The sequence below is a fragment of the Brachionichthys hirsutus genome, chromosome 13 (genome assembly GCF_040956055.1).
Source record: "Brachionichthys hirsutus isolate HB-005 chromosome 13, CSIRO-AGI_Bhir_v1, whole genome shotgun sequence".
Taxonomy (NCBI): Eukaryota; Metazoa; Chordata; class Actinopteri; order Lophiiformes; family Brachionichthyidae; genus Brachionichthys; species Brachionichthys hirsutus.
The window spans coordinates 12,917,967-12,935,466 of record NC_090909.1 but is presented as its reverse complement, the minus strand read 5'-3'; positions in this window follow the sequence as shown (position 1 = coordinate 12,935,466).

Genomic DNA, 17,500 nt, shown 5'->3' with positions numbered 1-17,500 from the left:
TACAAGTACAATCACACAGTAGCATGTATTACAGCACAAGTAGAGTCAAACAGTAGCATGTATTACAGTACAAGTACAATCACACAGTAGCATGTATTACAGTACAAGTACAGTCACACAGTAGCATGTATTACAGTCCAAGTACAGCCAAACAGTAGCATGTATTACAGTACAAGTACAGTCACACAGTAGCATGTATTACAGTACAAGTACAGTCAAACAGTAGCATGTATTACAGTACAAGTACAATCACACAGTAGCATGTATTACAGCACAAGTACAGTCACACAGTAGCATGTATTAAAGTACAAGTACAGTCAAACAGTAGCATGTATTACAGTACAAGTACAGCCAAACAGTAGCATGTATTACAGTACAAGTACAGCCAAACAGTAGCATGTATTACAGTACAAGCACAGTCAAACAGTAGCATGTATTACAGTACAAGCACAGTCAAACAGTAGCATGTATTACAGTACAAGTACAGTCACACAGTAGCATGTATTACAGTCCAAGTACAGCCAAACAGTAGCATGTATTACAGTACAAGTACAGTCAAACAGTAGCATGTATTACAGTACAAGTACAGTCACACAGTAGCATGTATTACAGTACAAGTACAGCCAAACAGTAGCATGTATTACAGTACAAGTACAGCCAAACGGTAGCATGTATTACAGTACAAGTACAGTCACACAGTAGCATGTATTACAGTACAAGTACAGTCAAACAGTAGCATGTATTACAGTACAAGTACAATCACACAGTAGCATGTATTACAGTACAAGTACAGTCAAACAGTAGCATGTATTACAGTACAAGTACAATCACACAGTAGCATGTATTACAGCACAAGTACAGTCACACAGTAGCATGTATTACAGTACAAGTACAGTCAAACAGCATGTATTACAGTACAAGTACAGTCACACAGTAGCATGTATTACAGTCCAAGTACAGCCAAACAGTAGCATGTATTACAGTACAAGTACAGTCACACAGTAGCATGTATTACAGTACAAGTACAGTCAAACAGTAGCATGTATTACAGTACAAGTACAATCACACAGTAGCATGTATTACAGTACAAGTACAGCCAAACAGTAGCATGTATTACAGTACAAGTACAGCCAAACAGTAGCATGTATTACAGTACAAGTACAGTCACACAGTAGCATGTATTACAGTACAAGTACAGTCAAACAGTAGCATGTATTACAGTACAAGTACAATCACACAGTAGCATGTATTACAGTACAAGTACAGTCACACAGTAGCATGTATTACAGTACAAGTACAGTCAAACAGTAGCATGTATTACAGTACAAGTACAATCACACAGTAGCATGTATTACAGTACAAGCACAGTCACACAGTAGCATGTATTACAGTCCAAGTACAGCCAAACAGTAGCATGTATTACAGTACAAGTACAGTCACACAGTAGCATGTATTAAAGTACAAGTACAGTCACACAGTAGCATGTATTACAGTACAAGTACAGTCACACAGTAGCATGTATTACAGTCCAAGTACAGCCAAACAGTAGCATGTATTACAGTACAAGTACAGTCACACAGTAGCATGTATTACAGTACAAGTACAGTCAAACAGTAGCATGTATTACAGTACAAGTACAATCACACAGTAGCATGTATTACAGCACAAGTACAGTCACACAGTAGCATGTATTACAGTACAAGCACAGTCACACAGTAGCATGTATTACAGTCCAAGTACAGCCAAACAGTAGCATGTATTACAGTACAAGTACAGTCACACAGTAGCATGTATTACAGTACAAGTACAGTCAAACAGTAGCATGTATTACAGTACAAGTACAATCACACAGTAGCATGTATTACAGTACAAGTACAGTCACACAGTAGCATGTATTACAGTACAAGCACAGTCACACAGTAGCATGTATTACAGTACAAGTACAGTCACACAGTAGCATGTATTACAGTACACGTACAGTCAAACAGTAGCATGTATTACAGTACAAGTACAATCACACAGTAGCATGTATTACAGTACAAGTACAGTCACACAGTAGCATGTATTACAGTACAAGTACAGTCAAACAGTAGCATGTATTACAGTACAAGTACAATCACACAGTAGCATGTATTACAGTACAAGCACAGTCACACAGTAGCATGTATTACAGTCCAAGTACAGCCAAACAGTAGCATGTATTACAGTACAAGTACAGTCACACAGTAGCATGTATTAAAGTACAAGTACAGTCACACAGTAGCATGTATTACAGTCCAAGTACAGCCAAACAGTAGCATGTATTACAGTACAAGTACAGTCACACAGTAGCATGTATTAAAGTACAAGTACAGTCACACAGTAGCATGTATTACAGTCCAAGTACAGCCAAACAGTAGCATGTATTACAGTACAAGTACAGTCACACAGTAGCATGTATTACAGTACAAGTACAGTCAAACAGTAGCATGTATTACAGTACAAGTACAATCACACAGTAGCATGTATTACAGCACAAGTACAGTCACACAGTAGCATGTATTACAGTACAAGCACAGTCACACAGTAGCATGTATTACAGTACAAGTACAGTCAAACAGTAGCTTGTATTACAGTACAAGTACAGTCACACAGTAGCATGTATTACAGTACAAGTACAGTCAAAGAGTAGCATGTATTACCAGTACAAGTACAGTCACACAGTAGCATGTTATTATGTCATTACAGTACAAGTACAGTCACACAGTAGCATGTATTAAAGTACAAGTACAGTCACACAGTAGCATGTATTAAAGTACAAGTACAGTCACACAGTAGCATGTATTACAGTACAAGTATAGTCAAAGAGTAGCATGTATTACAGTACAAGTACAGTCACACAGTAGCATGTATTACAGTACAAGTACAGTCACACAGTAGCATGTATTACAGTACAAGTACAGTCACACAGTAGCATGTATTACAGTACAAGTACAGTCAAACAGTAGCTTGTATTACAGTACAAGTACAGTCACACAGTAGCATGTATTACAGTACAAGTACAGTCAAAGAGTAGCATGTATTACAGTACAAGTACAGTCACACAGTAGCATGTATTACAGTACAAGTACAGTCAAACAGTAGCTTGTATTACAGTACAAGTACAGTTACACAGTAGCATGTATTACAGTACAAGTACAGTCACACAGTAGCATGTATTACAGTACAAGTACAGTCACACATCCTGTCTAAGAGGAGCATTTCTTGCGGTCTTGTTTCCGTTGAAAGTCCTTCGTACATAAATCATCGACATTTAACAATACAAATAAAACGAATATTAAATTACTCAAATGATGCAAAATAACATTAGAAAAATAAAATGATTTTACACCACAGATGCAAAATGACAATGAATGACAATAAATTACATAAATAACAATAAATTACAAAGACACTTAATATGTACAACGTAGGTGGACAAAAAAAAAAGGGGGGGGGGGGGGGGGGGGTTGATCCGGAGAGAGTCGTGATGACTATCTCCGTTTCTGCCCCACTAAACTAAAAGGTGTATTTTTAGGGCCGTTTTGAAGGACCTCCCTGTCCCCAGACCTCCCTGTCCCCAGACTTCCCTGTCCCCAGACTTCCCTGTCCCCAGACCTCCCTGTCCCCAGACTTCCCTGTCCCCAGACTTCCCTGTCCCCAGACTTCCGTGTCCCCAGACACCTCCTCCAGCTCTTCCAGGGGGATCCCGAGGTGTTCCCAGGCCAGCCGAGAGACATATTGTCCAGGGTGTCCTGGGTCTTCCCCGAGGCCTCCTCCAACATTAATTGCTTAATGAAACTAGAAAGACAATCAGAGATTGCAGACCCTCGCCTCCCCTTCGGCGAAGGTAATAATAATATTATTAACTGTATCATTCATACTTTAAGAAGTGTCTATGGAATGTTTCAAACAGCTTGCTTGCATTTACTTTACACAGTCTGTCGGTGTTGATTTATTTATTTACCAAATAGGGATTTTTTTATTTTTTTTTATTCGTTTCATATTCAAAAAGTGTCAAATCATTTTCAAAGGTTGAGAAGAAAGTCCAGTCTGCGTGTTCAACACAGAAGAATGCACTTTTGGTTTCTGGTCTCATCACGAAGAGGTTGGAGACGGGAGGCCATTTTTAATCAAGGTTAGGGTCACACAGTTGTAACAAAGGAAAGGCCAAACAGCAATCAGGATAATGTTCAACCAAGGACTACGACGGGCAGACGGGCAGAAACTACAAAACCCAAGATACGCAGCCGGAAGAAGGCGCTTTCATTGGTTACAGTTATTATTTAAATGCATTTACATGGAAGACCTGATTCCATTTAAATCCTCTCATAACGTTTGTCATGCGAATCATTTATTTTTATTTCACTCCTTGAATTAAAAAATAAATTGGCAGCTATGATTTTCAGCAGAAGGCGACTGGAATGGTCTTCCATTCGTCTGTGTGGGACGGGTGGGCAAACTGGAGTCTGGTACCCATCAGTGGATAACCTCACCCTAACCCAGAGGTAGGCAACACGCAGCTCTGGAGCCGCATGCGGCTCTTTAGCGCCGCCTAGTGGCTCCCTGGCGCTTTTTTAAAAAAATTGAAAATGTAAAAAAAAATTGTTTTGTTTTAATATGGTTTCTGTAGGAGGACAAACATGACACAAACATTCTTTACGCTTTCCAATGCTGTAAAAATGTGTAGAATAAATATTACATTTCAACACTTCTGTCAACGAAGATTTGCTTCAAAGCCTGCGACACATCAGCAGGGCGGGGCGCCAGGCAGGTGGCTGCTGTAAACAAACCGGCGGGTGTGTGATGGGCCATGGACCCCCCCATCCATCCATCCATTTTCTTCCGCTTATCCGGGGCCGGGTCGCGGGGGCAGCAGCCTAAGCAGGGAAACCCAGACTTCCCTCTCCCCGGCCACTTCCTCTAGCTCTTCCGGGGGGACCCCGAGGCGTTCCCAGGCCAGCCGAGAGACATAGTCTCTCCAGCGTGTCCTGGGTCTTCCCCGTGGTCTCCTCCCGGTGGGACGTGCCCTGAACACCTCACCAGGGAGGCGTTCAGGAGGCATCCTGAATAGATGCACCTCATCTGGCTCCTCTCAACGCGGAGGAGCAGCGGCTCTACTCCGAGCTCCTCCCGGATGACTGAGCTTCTCACCCCATCTCTAAGGGAGAGCCCAGCCCCCCCACGGAGGAAGCTCATTTCAGCCGCTTGTACCCGGGATCTTGTTCTTTCGGTCACTACCCAAAGCTCGTGACCATAGGTGAGGGTAGGAACGAAGATTGACCGGTAAATCGAGAGCTTCTCCTTTGGGCTCAGCTCTCTCTTCACCATGACGGATCTGTGCAGAGTCCGCATCACTGCAGACGCTGCACCGATCCGTCTGTCGATCTCTCGCTCCATTCTTCCCTCACTCGTGAACAAGACCCCGAGGTACTTGAACTCCTCCACTTGGGGCAGGATCTCCTCCCCGACCTGGAAGGTGCACTCCACCCTTTTCCGACTGAGAACCATGGCCTCGGATTTGGAGGTGCTGATTCTCATCCCGGCCGCTTCACATGCGGCTGCGAACCGATCCAGTGAGAGCTGGAGGGCGTGGCCTGATGAAGCCAACAGGATCACATCGTCTGCAAAAAGCAGCAATCCAATCCTGAGGTCACCAAACCGAACCCCCTCAACGCCCCGGCTGCACCTAGAAATTCTGTCCATAAAAGTTACGAACAGAATCGGTGACAAAGGGCAGCCCTGGCGGAGTCCAACCCGCACTGGAAATAGGTCCGACTTATTGCCAGCAATGCGGACCAAGCTCTGGCACCGGTCATATAGGGAGCGGACACCCCGTATGAGGGGGTCTGACCCCCCCCCCCAAAGGTAAAAAGAGAAACATAACTGAGGAGAACAGAGGATTCAACGATTCTTGGACCGAATCATTTGCATTCGTTGCCGATGCGGAAGGATTGCCTGAATGTTTGCTCTGTAGCGAGAAGTTATCAAATAACAAAAAGAGTCATGTGGAAAGACATTTCCAGGGAAAGGCTACGTTTGCAGCCGAGTAGCCAGCTGGGAGTGAGAGAAAGTGTGATTGCATCACTGCATGGATCATGCTGATTGACTCCTGCAGCGTGTACTGTACCTTTAAAATCTCAAAATGAGGCTGATAGATTTAAATAGATTTAAAAAGTGGATTGCATCTCCAAACTCCACTACTGCTGCAAGTTTTGTTGCATCCCGGGAGATAATAATATTGTACTGAAGTTAAACTTGATGCGTCATTCTCCACAGGATGCGCTGCAGGGAAAATTAACATTTAACCATGAAGGCTCATTATGTATTCGTAACCAACTTAGTCATTTTGATAGTAGGCTAATATAGCTAATATAGATAGATACAGCATGTGTTCCCTTGATTATAAGGCTTTTATTTTTTTGCGGCTCCAGACATATTTGTTGTTTGTTATCCACTGATAGGTACCAGACTCCAGCATCTCCGCCCCGACCTGAGCCTGAGCAATTGGTGGGGTCCCTAGTCCAGGGGAGTGGAGGTCTTTTCTCTAAGGCAAGGGAATAGAAAAGACCAGAAGCGCTTCATCCTGGATTTCTTTTTCGGGACCTGTGGCAGGGTGTCGTCCTCTTTGAGGGTATTGAGCTCCTCCTTTTTCTGCGCCTCCCTGCTCCTGTCAAGAAACTCCTTCTCCATCAACGCCCGCTGCTCAGCAAGCTCTGTTTTGAAGGCCTCCTCCCTCTGGATGAGCATTTCCTCCATCTTAGAGGCCTCCTCCTGCTGAAGCTCGCTGGCCTCCTTCAGCAGCCGGTTTGTCTCTAGACAGCTCATGTGCTGGACTCTGATTTCTTCCAGAGCTTCTTCGGTGTCCTGCTGCTCGTACAATGCCTTCCTGTGATGTTTTGACGAGCTGCTGCTCCTTGGTCTCACCTCCTCCTTTTGTTTGTGCAGGCTCTGTTGAAGAGAAGCAATCTGCTCCTCGCTGGTTCTTTGCAGCTCGAGTTCTGCCTGCTTCTTCTTCTGCGTTTCCGTTGTCCAAACGACCTGGTGATAACCCCACTGGAGGTCGTGGGGATGGTCGTCAGCAGAGGTGATGCTTTGAGACTCGTCACTCTCCTCCGACACTTGCTCTGCCCAAGTCTGGGCTGCAAAACTTGCTTCCTTTCCGGGTTTGGAAGGAGCCATTCTGACGGTCCGTCTATTTTTGCTGGTTTTCGTTTGTCCAGTGATGAGATCGTTGTCTTGATCCGAGGGAAGGCTGGGAATAGTTTCAGCCTCGGTGTGCGAGTTCTAGAACTGAACTGGTCTAAACTATGTTACTTGTATACAGAGCCCTAGCCATTTTGGTGCCCTAGGCGAGATTATGATTTTGCGCCCCCCCCCCCCTCCATAACGGCAAACATAATATATATAAAACATTAATAACAACAGCCATATGATGGACCTTAAAAGTTTAATTATTCTTCAAAACAACTAGCACACGCTATACAATACAAATAATAAAATAAAATAAATAAACAGAAATAAAACAGGGTTACTGTTCAGATTAAGAGGAAATTAAAAGTCCTGACAGCTTCCACACAAACAATGCCAAACAGATACATAGCAAATAATTTTGCCATGATAGCTTACATTTAAAATGTTACACGTCTGGACTTCCTTGCAGCAAAGGCATCGATGGTATCATCAAATGATACCTGTCTGAAAGCTCATGATTTATGCTTATTAAAGCAAGTCCATTGAGATGCTCTTGTGACATCGTGGATCTCAGGTAAGTTTTTATAAGCTTTAGTTTGGAGAAGCTCCTCTCTGCAGCAGCAACTGTCACTGGAGTAGTGAGAGCAATTCTCACGGCCAACCATGTTGGGATAAATCTCCTTCAGTTTCTTCTCCTGTATGAAACTGAGAAGTTCCAAGGTGGTCATTTTGGGTTTTGGCAAATCTGGGAATGATTGCAGCTCCAGTGCCAGTTCCTGTTCATCCAGGTCGGACTGCCCATCACAGCTCAGGGCACTGCTCAGTCTCTCACACGGCTTTTCCAGCTCTTCCTTGGGCAGCTGAGGGAAGTTGACAAACACACTGAACTTTTTATCGACTTCACCCATTGTCTGTGATCTTTCCCTTAGTGACACAATGCAGACATCTACCACCATATTGAAAAAGGAAATCTTCAGTCAGTTCCTCACCAGAAGCCTCAAAGGAGAACTGTCTCTTAGTCTCTTCTGCTTAAGAACAGCTTCAACGTTCATCTCCGCACACATTTCTTTGGCAGATGCTTGTGCAGAAGCAAATCCAGTGTCTCTGTAGCTGGTAAGAGAGGCTTCAGTTTTCTTCAGATCAACTGCAACATCCGTCTGCATTGTCTCAGACTGCGATAACTTGTTGACATGCTGAGTTTCTGTCAGGATGTCATCCCGTATCACAGTACAGACAGAGAAACGGTATGATGCAACCTCACAGCTAAAGACTGTGCCTCAATTTCTATCACCGGATCTGTGGTGTGGTCTCTCACTCCCAAAAGTGCATCTCTGACTTTTGCAGCCTGGTATCTCACAGCCTGTACACTGTTGATCCGACTTTCCCACCGAGTATCTGACCAGGATTTCAGTGTCGTGTGGACATGTGTTTTTAAGATGGACCATCTCTGAGTGGAGGCAGAAAATAGTGTGAAAAGCTTCTGCAGGTAGCCAAAGCAACCACTGGCATCTGCAGAGCTTTTTGCCCATCAGCTCCCACCAGATTTACTGTGTGTGCACTGCATGGCACAAATAAAGCTCGATTTATTATGCTGTGTTCTTCTGGCATGTACGCACATCACTGAACAGAAAGACGTAGAGAATATCTGTAAAGACAGATAAGCCACGGTATAATGGCGTTCTACCGTCGTCTGGAGAGGGAAACTGTTCCAGCTTCGACGCTGCACACGGAGATGACGCATTCAAAGGCGTCGGAGAACCATGGTGTGTTCACGAACATGGGACATGTGACAACTCACGTCAGAACGAACAATTATCGGCTGAAAACGCGTCTATGAGCCGTGCAACGCCAAACTAATAATATGGGCTTTCTAACATACGTTTATTAGTTTATTATTTTCCTTTATATATTCGAGGCTTGGAGTGGCACCCCCTCCAGCAGGTGGCGCCCTAGGCGATCGCCTAGCTCGCCTATGCCTAGAGCCGGCTCTGCTTGTATAGACATATATCATTGAGACATCAAAGAGACCTTTGATGTTTCTAATTTGAAATCTAGCCCAGTTTGAGCATGAGGAAACGGAGGGCTGTATGACAGAGGGCTGGACCCCACTGGACTACATAGAACAGTATATCGATCAAGATCTGATGAAAATGATCACTGATTGCTCTAATGCTATGTCACGGCTACAAGTGGGGACCGACTCAACACGTCAGCTGATGAAATCTATCATTTGTTTTGTGCTTGTATTTTGATGTCTTTGTTACAGACATACCTCTTCCTGCTGTTGTATGCGGCACTTCCAATGAGCCATATCCTCCTGAGACCCAGCCCGTTAGCATGTCCTCTGTAGTGGACATGTGTCCATTACAGAGACTGGGTCTCAGGAGGATATGGCCCAAAGGGGCACAATTGTTGTCATTTTGTTTTTGCACTGTTATGCTTTAAAGCAGGGGTCGGCAAGCCAAAATGTTGAAAGAGCCATATTGGACGAAAAAAAGAAAAAACAAATATGTCTGGAGCTGCAAAAAAATAAATTCTTATATCAGCCTTATAATCAGGCTGTATCTATCTATATTCCCAAACGGCTCTTTTTCTCTCATCTCCATCCGGATATTTTTGAGCAAAGTCTTTGTGTTTATTCTGGAAATGTCTTGCGACATTTGACTTTTTGTTGTTTGCTAACTTCTCATTACATTTTAAGCGTACCGGTAAACCCGTCTGGTCAGCAGTGAAGGTGAACGAATCTGCCCACGAATCATTAAACTTTCTGTTTTCTTCAGACACTTTTCTTTTCTTACATTTATCCATAGTTGTCCGACCTGGGGGTCGAAAAATTCAAGAAATTGCGCGCAATTTGGTGGTTGTGACCGGATATATGTCGATGGTTGTGACGTATATTATGAGCGACAAAAAAAATTGAATACCGTAATTGCTGAACTATTATGCGCACCTGTGAAAAAGCCGCACCCACTGAATTTTAAAAAAATATTTATTTTGTACAAAAATAAGCCGCACATATTCGTAAACTGCAGGTGTCTACCGGTACATTGAAACAAATGATATTTAATGGAACACGGCTCGTAACGATATCCGCAGCAGGTCTCCAAGGTGAACAGCGTCTGGCATGTTAGATCAAGGGAAGTCGGCAAATCAGATCCGTAACTTCGGGATAAGGATTGGCTCTAGGGGCTGGGTCGGTCGGGCTGGGGTGCGAAGCGGGGCTGGGCTCGAGCCGCGGCTGGGGGAGCAGTCGCCCCGTCGCCCTCCCCTCTCCGCCCGCCGGAGGCTGCGCGGCGCGCGCGCCCACCTGGCGGGGTGTCCCCGTCCCCCTTGCCCCCGTGCCCCTCATCCTCCGTCCGCGGGAGCGTGGTGCGGCAGGGGTGGGGACGCCCGGGAGGTCGAGGGGGCGGGTTCCTTTCCCGCGAGGCGGCGCGTCCGACGCTGCGTAGCGGATGGCGGACAGGCGGCGGGGACCGGGTACGGCGGTCCGGCGGCGGCGACTCTGGACGCGCGCCGGGCCCTTCTCGCGGATCTCCCCAGCTACGCGCAAGCGGGGCTTTCCCTCCGGGCGGGCGGGCGTTAAATTTCGTAACGAAAGTGGGAAAATATACGTAAATTTGCCGCATCGTTGCATAAACCGCAAGGTTCAAAATATTGGAAAAAAGTAGCGGCTTGTACACTGGGAATTACGGTACGTGTTTTATTTTGTATTATTTATAATCACCATAATCTTCAAATTTGGAGTTACATTTTAAAAACGAACGAACTAAAATAAAATACATTGAATTAAATACTATTATTTATTTTCTAAAGCCACAGGTAGCCGCAGCAGAGGGATGAAAGAGCCCCATGCGGCTCCGGAGCCGTGGGTTGCTGACCCCTGGTATAGGTGTTTGTCTTTGGTGTGACTCGGTGACATCTTGGTGACGTCTTGTCTGAGAAGTACCCGGATCCAGTTGGGACAGGCTCCCTGATGGATAGATGGACCACTAGAAATATGGAATTGATCCCAGGTGTGTGTTTGAGTGGGGTTTTGGTTGGCTCCACATGGTCCAGCTCATAGTCAGCTAGGATAGGGTCCAACATAACCCGCGACCCGGATCCGGGTGTCAAGACGAGACAATTACAACCGTCTTGCCTTCGAGAAGATGAATGAGTGCTAACATGATGTTGAGCTCTGTCCTGAGTGATAGTGAGACGGCGTGCTGCTGACTCCACGTGATGAACGACGGCCTTCTCCTCGAGGACATGATCTATTCTCATGCCAAGGATGAGGTGAGCAGACGGATATCAATCCTACAGCCTGCCTGCGTGCTGATCCAGAGTCAGCGCTGCTTTTACATGAAATGTGCTCACAGTTCAAATCCCATCTCAATAGTACAGCCATGAGCAAAAGACAATTATCATACAAATATATATATATGTGTGTGTGTAAAAAACATGATTAACTCTTTGAGCACTCAAAGAGTTAATCATGTTTTCACTGCTAACCCTGATCTGAAATGTGCCTCTGTTCAACGGCCAATAACTCCGGAACGAAGTGATGTGATGAAAGAAGAGACTTTAATCTTTCATTTGATACGTTTAGGGTTTGCATCGTCATAGTAAATACCATTTATTCTGTGGGGCTTGGAAAATCGGGAAAAAGACTGGGACACTGAGCATGTAGCTGAGCTGGAAATGGCTGGCACTCAATGAGTTAATCGCAGGGAACGTATTCTGGATCCATCTTTTGGTAAATAGCTTCATACAATCACTTCACATTATTTTAGCTTTAATATTCCATTAATTGTTTCCTCTTTTTTTAAATAGCTGAGTAAAAGTCCTTTGATGTGAATGGCTTGTTAGAAACAGCATGTCTGTGCAAAGCCTATTCCACCGTTACATTTCAATCATTTCATGAAAGGGGAGCATTTACGACGCTTTCTCTTCCCCCACTCAACCAGCACAGATGTTTATTTCTTGCTTATGGCCTGATGACTGCTTGGAATGAGCCATTTAGAGTTTAACTTGAAGGTAAAAGAGCGATAACCCAACAAACATTCAGCGTCAAGTTAGTCCTTCATGTCTCAGCGTGCTCTGATGAGACGTAAAAGTTCCTCCAACGAGCGTCTCCCTGTGAGCTACGCGCTGTGCGCTGCTGGTAATTGATTTGGCAGCACTTCTAACCATCTGGGCACAAGTCTCTTCAAACGCAGTGAAGAAGACTCACTCAGATCTGTTTGGACTGGCGAGGCTGAAGGGTGCGTTTCTCACCGGCGCCCGGCAGCTCCTCAGTGCACCTCGGGGGCCCCATGCTCGGCTGCCGCATACACTCTGAGCAAAGCTTTACGTGTTGAACTGCTGGCAAAAGAAAACATCATCACTTATGTCTTTCTTCATAAAGTTAAAAGGTACCAATCAATAACTTGAATTGAAACAATGCATTTATGTGGCTTAATAAAACTGATTCTATTAATTACAATTAAATGCAGGTCTCTTTACTAAAGCGTTGTTACAAAGTCCACAGCAGAGAGAGACACACGAGCTCAACCAATGGTGACGTTAGACCTATTAAGGTCAGTTAAATACGAAGCAAAATAAAGCAAATGAGCTGCACATGCAGGTGTAGAGAATTACAACGTAATTACACGCCGACACCACTAGGAACGCACCACGTTTAGTTTGCTGTTGCTATGACTGATTTCCATTGAACGTCTGACAGTCACACACAACGCAGATAAACATGGGCTTCGATTGGCTGGGGCAAAGCCCCGCCTTCAGGGGACGGAATGACGTGTGACGAAGCAGGAAGCGTCTTCATTCCGCCATGAGGAACGTGGAATCTCAGCGCTGATATCCGAACGGATCTGTTAATTATATAAATGTCTTAATGTCAGGATTCTGTTCCTTCTGATGTTTGTCTCTGTCTCTATGTCCGAGCTGGAGCAGGAGCAGCAGGGGGCGGGGCTGAGCTGAGCAGGAGTGGCAGGGGGCGGGGCTGAGCAGGAGCGGCAGGGGGCGGGGCTGAGTGGCAGTCCTGCGCAGCTGGTTCCAATCGAGCCTCGTCTCCTCACCTGCTCCAATAAAGACTCTGGCTCTTTCCCCACGCCTTGCCGGGTCGTCAGGGTCTCCCAGAGTTCCTGACCCACGTGTTCGACGTCCCCCTGGCTCCGCATCCCAGCCTGTTCCGGTGTTGTCTCCCCTGCAGTTCTGCGGTGCCTCCCTGCCGACGCCCTCCCAGCTTATCTCTGGACTCCGGCTGGATTCATCGAGTCTTCCCCCTGAGTTCATTGCTCCTTCGTGGGCTATTAAGCCAGCCGAACCTGCATCCGGTGTCGTGCCTGTTCAGAGTGTCCGGTTTGGCCCAGCCCACGTGACACAGCAAGCCTCAGCAAGCATGCTCCTCATCGACTACGCATCCACGGTGGAGAACAAGAACCGGAAGAGGGGTTAGAAAACCCTTACGCAGGCCAACCAACCACGACACGCTGGTATCTGGAAACTGGAGCGACACGCTGGTATCTGGAAACTGGAGCGACACGCTGGTATCTGGAAACTGGAGCGACACGCTGGTATCTGGTAACTGCATGGTCATGCTGGACCTCCAGAAGGCCTTTGCTGTGGGGTTCCTTAAGGCAGCGTTCTAGGGCAGTTACTGTTCCTCCTATACATTAACGACATGAGTGCTGCCTGTAACTGCAAATTGTTCCTGTTTGCTGATGACTCAGCACTCCTGATTTCGGGAGAGGACAAAGTGCAGGTTGAGGAAGCTCTCAGCTCTGAGGTCACCAGAATCCGTACTTGGCTTACGGATAACAAACTGTCACTACACCTTGGTAAAACAGAATCTATTCTTTTTGGGTCTAAACACTCTCTAAGTGGGATAAATGTTAATGATTTCAAGGTCACAGTCGATAATACAGTAATCTCCAGCAAAGAAGAGATTACCTATTTGGGCTGTGTTCTTGACAAATACCTGTCTGGTGATAGTATGGCAACTAAGGTGATCAAAAAAGTCAATCAGAGAACAAGATTTTTGGGCAGAATGTCTGCTTTTGTCTCCGGACTCTTGCTGGAGCCTCGTTCAGCCCCTCTTTGACTATGCTAGCACCTCCTGGTATTACAACATCAAAATGTCCCTGAAAACCAGGCTCCAAACCTCCCAAAACAAACTGATTCGGCTACTCCTCAATCTGGGGCCCATGACCCACCTTCTTCCTGGACATTTTGCTAGCCTAAAATGGCTCAGGGTAGAAGACAGGGTTAAACAACTCAAAATGGGATTGGCATTTAAAATAGTCAATGCAGCTCTGCCCTCAGTCCCCTCAATCCCTGCATACCTGAATAAACACCTCCACAGATTTAGTGACACCCACAGCCACAACACTAGAGGGAGCTCAAACAACAACCTGATTACCCCCTCCTACAGGACTAACATGGGTAAATCATCTTTTTACAATACTGCCCCCTAAGGGTGGAACTGTTTGACTCCTGCCCTCAAAACATGCACCTCTTTGGCCTCCTTCAAAAAGGCCCTAAAAATACACCTTTCAGGGGGACAGAAACGGAGATAGTCATCACGACTCTCTCCGGATCAAACCCCCCTCCCCCCCCCCTTTTTTTTGTCCACCTACATTGCACATATTAAGTGTCTTTGTAATTTATTGTAATGTATTGTTATTTATTGTCATTTTGCATCTGTGGTGTAAAATTATTTTTATTTTTCTATTGTTATTTTGCATCAATTGAGTAATTTAATATTAGTTTTATTTGTATTGTTAAGTGTCGATTTATGTACGAAGGACTTTCAACGGAAACAAGACCGCAAGGGCTTTTTAGAAATGCTCCTCTGAGACAGGATGTTTGACTTTATTTGTACTGTAATACATGCTACTGTTTGACTGTACTTGTACTGTAATACATGCTACTGTGTGACTGTACTTGTACTGTAATACATGCTACTGTTTGACTTTATTTGTACTGTAATACATGCTACTGTGTGACTGTACTTGTACTGTAATACATGCTACTGTTTGACTTTATTTGTACTGTAATACATGCTACTGTGTGACTGTACTTGTACTGTAATACATACTACTGTTTGACTGTACTTGTACTGTAATACATGCTACTGTGTGACTGTACTTGTACTGTACTTGTACTGTAATACATGCTACTGTTTGACTATTTGTACTGTAATACATGCTACTGTGTGACTGTACTTGTACTGTAATACATGCTACTGTTTGACTGTACTTGTACTGTAATACATGCTACTGTGTGACTGTACTTGTACTGTACTTGTACTGTAATACATGCTACTGTTTGACTTTATTTGTACTGTAATACATGCTACTGTGTGACTGTACTTGTACTGTAATACATGCTACTGTTTGACTTTATTTGTACTGTAGTACATGCTACTGTGTGACTGTACTTGTACTGTAATACATACTACTGTTTGACTGTACTTGTACTGTAATACATGCTACTGTGTGACTGTACTTGTACTGTACTTGTACTGTAATACATGCTACTGTTTGACTTTATTTGTACTGTAATACATGCTACTGTGTGACTGTACTTGTACTGTAATACATGCTACTGTTTGACTTTATTTGTACTGTAATACATGCTACTGTGTGACTGTACTTGTACTGTAATACATGCTACTGTGTGACTGTACTTGTACTGTACTTGTACTGTAATACATGCTACTGTTTGACTTTATTTGTACTGTAATACATGCTACTGTGTGACTGTACTTGTACTGTAATACATGCTACTGTGTGACTGTACTTGTACTGTAATACATGCTACTGTGTGACTGTACTTGTACTGTACTTGTACTGTAATACATGCTACTGTTTGACTTTATTTGTACTGTAATACATGCTACTGTGTGACTGTACTTGTACTGTAATACATGCTACTGTTTGACTTTATTTGTACTGTAATACATGCTACTGTGTGACTGTACTTGTACTGTAATACATACTACTGTTTGACTGTACTTGTACTGTAATACATGCTACTGTGCGACTGTACTTGTACTGTACTTGTACTGTAATACATGCTACTGTTTGACTTTATTTGTACTGTAATACATGCTACTGTGTGACTGTACTTGTACTGTAATACATGCTACTGTTTGACTTTATTTGTACTGTAATACATGCTACTGTGTGACTGTACTTGTACTGTAATACATGCTACTGTGTGACTGTACTTGTACTGTAATACAAGCTACTGTTTGACTGTACTTGTACTGTAATACATGCTACTGTGTGACTGTACTTGTACTGTAATACATGCTACTGTTAGACTTTATTTGTACTGTAATACATGCTACTGTGTGACTGTACTTGTACTGTAATACATGCTACTGTGTGACTGTACTTGTACTGTAATACAAGCTACTGTTTGACTGTACTTGTACTGTAATACATGCTACTGTGTGACTGTACTTGTACTGTAATACATGCTACTGTTAGACTTTATTTGTACTGTAATACATGCTACTGTGTGACTGTACTTGTACTGTAATACATGCTACTGTGTGACTGTACTTGTACTGTAATACATGCTACTGTTTGACTTTATTTGTACTGTAATACATGCTACTGTGTGACTGTACTTGTACTGTAATACATGCTACTGTGTGACTGTACTTGTACTGTAATACAAGCTACTGTTTGACTGTACTTGTACTGTAATACATGCTACTGTGTGACTGTACTTGTACTGTAATACATGCTACTGTGTGACTTTATTTGTACTGTAATACATGCTACTGTGTGACTGTACTTGTACTGTAATACATGCTACTGTGTGACTGTACTTGTACTGTAATACAAGCTACTGTTTGACTGTACTTGTACTGTAATACATGCTACTGTGTGACTGTACTTGTACTGTAATACATGCTACTGTTTGACTTTATTTGTACTGTAATACATGCTACTGTGTGACTGTACTTGTACTGTAATACATGCTACTGTGTGACTGTACTTGTACTGTAATACAAGCTACTGTTTGACTGTACTTGTACTGTAATACATGCTACTGTGTGACTGTACTTGTACTGTAATACATGCTACTGTGTGACTTTATTTGTACTGTAATACATGCTACTGTGTGACTGTACTTGTACTGTAATACATGCTACTGTGTGACTGTACTTGTACTGTAATACATGCTACTGTGTGACTGTACTTGTACTGTAATACAAGCTACTGTTTGACTGTACTTGTACTGTAATACATGCTACTGTGTGACTGTACTTGTACTGTAATACATGCTACTG